The following is a 5,171-nucleotide window of genomic DNA, read 5'->3' as shown; positions in this document are numbered from 1 at the left end:
ACTATACCAGCCAATTATGATCTGAAAACTAAATTAGAAATAAACATTGAAGAAAATATATCTCTCAGTTGCATTTTGAAAGAAAAACAAGATTTTAAAACTAAAGTTCGGAAACTAAACATTGATTAGGGACTTGTGCACATGAAAGCAAGTATTGTTAGTTGGAAGCAGTGATTGCATCCAATTAGGGGGTTGCCTTTCAACAAAGTACTAATAGCCCCTCCTCACCACAGACACCCAATTTTGCCAAAGTCATGTAACACTTTTATCATAACTGTTATCTGCTTTATAATTTTTATATACAAATATGGAAAAAATAGCCCTCATTTAGACTCTGATCTGTTTCCAAGAGCTGACTTTTTGTTGGAATCAGTGAAATCAAACAGGAAGGAAGAATGGAAAGAATGAAGGGGTGAAAGATCTGCTTGAAGCTAGAGGTAACTATAGAAAAGAGTGTGTGGTTAAAGTGAATTGTCAAGCAGGAGAAGGTAAGAGTTGGTGAAGGATCAGGACACATTGATTTAACCTGAATTGTATGGGCATATTCCTCATTAAATAAAAAGAAATAGTTACTGACGCCAGATAAAGTAAAGGACTCTCACAGGATGCTTCCCTCTTGGGAAGCTTTGAATAGCTTGATACTCCCTCTCAAATGAGGGAGGGAAAAAAGACAATAAATATTTTCCTCACAGGATCAGAGAAATGTAATTTGATAAAAAAGTATAAACTGACATATAGCATCCAGTTAATATTAGGTTTGAGAACAAAGAGCAGATTGCTCTTGAAGTACACAAAATTTTAGGCAGCAATACAAAAAAACCTTATGCATTGCTTAGAATACACCTTTTAGAGTTAACTATATTGATTTTATAGGAGCTATTTTATAACTGTCTAAATTGTAGATACCTGAGAGCAATGAAAAAAAAGTTCTCTTGACAGACCCAGGAAATTTGTATAGCGCAGGTTCAACTGACTTCCTCAAGGTGAAAACAGCTTGTTTGTCCTCAATTTGTGTATTTATTTCATTGTTCTACCTCTATAAATATGTCTTTTCTTTGGATTCCCACCTATAAACTGATAGTAACATCTTACACATTTCTTTCCTAATTTAAATATTGAGTTAAATGGTATATTTAACACATGTTCATTTTTCATCTGCGTGGGAGTTGTTTTTACTTACTTTCTTTTTTTTTTTTAAATTAGACAGAGATGAAAGAAAACACACTTTTTTTTTTCCCCCCCAGGCTCATCATGTTCTGGGTAAGAAAACTGAGTCTCAACGTGATAAAATGAGTTTTGTGAAGTTGCACAGGTAATTACTGGCAGCATTAAGACCATAACCAAGTCCATTCTCCATGCTGATTTCCTCCCACGCTTGAAGCCACCTGAATTAACTTTTTAAAGAGGAGACAGTCTATAGTCCAGATACTGGATGAATAATAGAATTTCAGGGAGGTGTACACCAGTGTCTTGTGTTTGGAACATGTTATTATTTTGAGAGGGAAAGAGGCTTCCTAGACATACTTTCATCACTGAAATAAATCTTTCAGGGTGATACCTAATTCACTTATGTGTAAACTTACACTCTGTGTAGAGTAGAGAAAATGTCAAGACCTGAGAATTAACTGACAGTCCAGGAGTCACTGGAAGCTAATAATTATGCTGGCTTCTCCTCCTGATTCTAAAGTGCAAACATGTTTTAAACAGATTGCCAGTCCCCCCAGGGAAGAGAAAAGGAAATGGCTGGATTAAAGTCAGAAAGCAGGGAGCCAAAAAAATCTAGTATTCATTACCATCCCCATCAATGAATATTTATCGAGCTCCCACAGAGAACCTAGTATCAAGGCTCAGGAATTCTGAGAAGTAAATACAATTTAGAGCAGTAAAAGTTCTCTGTATCCAAGGCTGGCACACGGCAAGGCGGAAGAACCCTGGATGCCTAAGCAAGTAGAGGAGAGAGCCAGGAAAATGCAGAGTCCTTCTTTCTTAACTTTTAGAAACAATCCTGTTCCAATGAAGGATTTATTTCCCATTTTTGTGTAATTATTTAAAACTAGAGTTTTCCTCCATTTTAAGTGTTGATATTCAGATTCACCACAACTACTTTGATATCTTCTGGAAACTTTAAAGTGTCTTCAAAGTCTCAGGTTCAGTGATATTTTGACCCGAAATATAAAAAAGTAACAAAATTGTCTGACTGGGAGATATTTAGGGTCTTTTACTACCCCCCACCAAAAAAAATGGCACCTCATAATAAGACGTTTATACCTAAGCAAGATGCTGTAACTTTGTAAAACAGTAATATTTTGAACTTAGATGCAAATGATATCTTGGAATTGTAACAGTGTAACAGATACTAACAGGCTTTAGTATCACAATGTGAAAGGATTATTGGATTTCTTTTGTGTAGGCAAGCCTTGCCCATGAACACCTATCAATTAATGATAAGAGTACCCAGTTATAAGAGAGGAAGCTCTGTGGTCCCTCTTCCAGAGGTGCCTAGCATAAGAAGGTTCATTTACAGTTCATGCTCAAAACTGGATGTCTGTTATCCCCCTCTTGCCCAGACAGGGTGGATCTGGTGCTCTCTCAGTAACCATGGTCTAAAATATTGTCTTCTGCTATGGTTTAGATGTGGTTTGTCCCCAACAAAACTCATGCTGAAATTTGATCACAATGTTGCAATGTTGGGAGGTGAGACCTAGTGGAAGGTGTTTGGGTCATGGGGTCGGATCCCTCACAAATACATTAATACCCCACTAAAGGAGTTAGTAAGTTCTTACTTTTTCTTTTCTTTTCTGTTTCTTTTTCTTTTTTTGTTTTTCTTTTTTTGGGGGGGTGGGGACGGAGTTTCGCTCTTGTTGCTCAGGCTGGAGTGCAATGGCGCGATCTCGGCTCACAGCAACCTCTGCCTCCCAGGCTCAAGCCATTCTCCTGCCTCAGCCTCTGGAGTAGCTGGGAATACAAGCATGTGCTACCAAGCCCGGCTAATTTTGTATTTTTGGTAGAGATGGGGTTTCTCCATGTTGGTCAGGCTGATCTCGAACTCCAGACTTCAGGTGATCCACCTGCCTCAGCCTCCCAAAGTGCTGGGATTACAGGCGTGAGCCACTGTGCCCGGCCGAGTTAGTAAGTTCTTACTTTCTTAGGAATAGATTTGTTCCCAAGAGAGTGACTTGTTACAGAGTCTGGCTTTCTCAATTTCTATTTCTGACTCTCACCATGTGATCTCTTTACACTTTAACTTTAACCAGCTCCCCTTTCACTTTCTGCCATGAGTTGAAGTAGCATTAGGCCCTCTCCAGATGCAGATGCTCAATTTTGAACTTTCCAGCCACTGGAATTGTGAGCCAAATCAACCTCTTTTCTTTATAAATTATCTAGCCTCAAGTATTCTGTTATAGCAATGCTAAATAAAGATGGTGTTATGCCCAGACTGTTTGTTCCCCAAAGAAGACCACCAGAGTCCAGAGTCAAAGCCAAGCGGCAAGGATCTTTACTACAAGTTCGAACTTGGTCCCTCCTTTACACAGTATACAAGAGGGCCCTGAACAATGCGAGCGTTTGCTTTTTATAGCCCGAAAATTGTAGGGGAACAAAGAAATTCTTTTGGCTCCTGCGCTTTCAGTAACCTTGTACGGCTGTCCCCTTATCGGAGACTTTCCAGGTGGTGTTTATACTGGGCTCAGGGAGTTTGAGAGATATATGGTGGTGGGATGGGAGGATGGGATGTGTTTGTGCTAGGCTCAGGGAGTTTTGAGCCCGGGGCTGAGGAATGTGCCCAGCTCCTTTCATTCCCCCCTTCTCTTCAGGTATCTTTAGAGCCAATCTTGGGTCTTATAAGTCTGATTCTGTTTCAGCGTTTATAGGTTGGTATTGGGCTCTGAGGACCATGAGTTGTACAGTGTCAAATCTTTCCTTAACAAATTGTAAAATTCTGTTAACAACACAAGGTCCTACGGTAAGCAGAAATAGTAGACTTAGCAGGGGTCCAAGGAAGGGGGCTAACAGAGAAAACATAGAGGAATTCCACCATTGGTCTGCAGCTGAAGCAAACTGCCGTGTTTTTACTTCAGTGCTTAACTTGCGTAACTGTTGGACCTGGTCCTCTACAAGTCCTGATTCATTTATTTAGAAACAACAGTCTTCTTTTAGAAATATACATGTACCACCTTTTTTTGCAGTGAGTAGGTCTAGGGCTCTCCGGTTCTGCAAGGTTACCTGAGTTAGGGACGTGAGCTGTCGCTGAAGGGAGGCGAGGGACTCAGCCGACTCTTCCATAGCAACAGCAAATTGTTGGTACAACTTGTTACTTTTTATGAGGGTGTGACCTAGGGCTCCCCCCGCCAGTCCAGCCGCAATGAAGGATGCGGTGAGGGAGATTCCTGCAATGAGGGGGAGAAATATGGCTCGTGCAGGTTTTGGTCTAGGGTCTGGGTGAATAACAGCACTAGTCCAGTTACCGGTATACCTTAGGAACTCGCCAGCAGTTAGTAGAGTTAACCGGAGAACTAATGTGACAGGGAGACACAGTAGGTTATTAACAGAGGGACTAGGTAGGTTCTTAGATAAGGTTCCATTACACCAGAAGAATATGCCTGATGGAGCCCTTAAGGTGATATTAGGGGGCGTTGCAGTGATGCTGCAGAGGCTGGAATTGGTTCCTGAGAAACAGTAGGGAAACTTTTCCTGACTGGGGTTTAGGTATAGGGGCACGTTCAGGATAGGAGCATACGAGAGGTTTAGGAGGTTGTTAGCTTGGGCAAAGGTAGAGGATCCCTATGGCAGAGGGACAGCGGTTAGCAGTGGACGCCCTAGAGTGGCGCACAGAAAGCAGCCAGACAGGCTATTTGAAAACCAGTAAAATTTAGTAGAATTGGGCTGTTGCACCTGAGGAAGGGCAATCAGCACTGGCCAATAATTTTCCGGGCTTATGAGGTTGCCTAGGGTGGGTTCGGTTTTCATAAAGCCAGAATCTCCAGACAAAGGGATTATGAGCTGGTTTTGTGATTTCTCCAGCGGCCACTAGGGCGACTAACGTTAGGGTTAGACTACCTAACTGCATGTTTGCAGTGAGCTATGCTGCCGGCGCAAGGTGAGTTTTAAGGGGTTATTCTTAGCTCTGTCCACAGTCCACTTGTCCGGTGCTTTAGCCGCTGCCGTGATTGGTC

This window comes from Macaca nemestrina, chromosome 13 (assembly GCF_043159975.1).
Source record: "Macaca nemestrina isolate mMacNem1 chromosome 13, mMacNem.hap1, whole genome shotgun sequence".
Classification (NCBI taxonomy): domain Eukaryota; kingdom Metazoa; phylum Chordata; class Mammalia; order Primates; family Cercopithecidae; genus Macaca; species Macaca nemestrina.
This window is presented reverse-complemented; position numbering follows the sequence as displayed.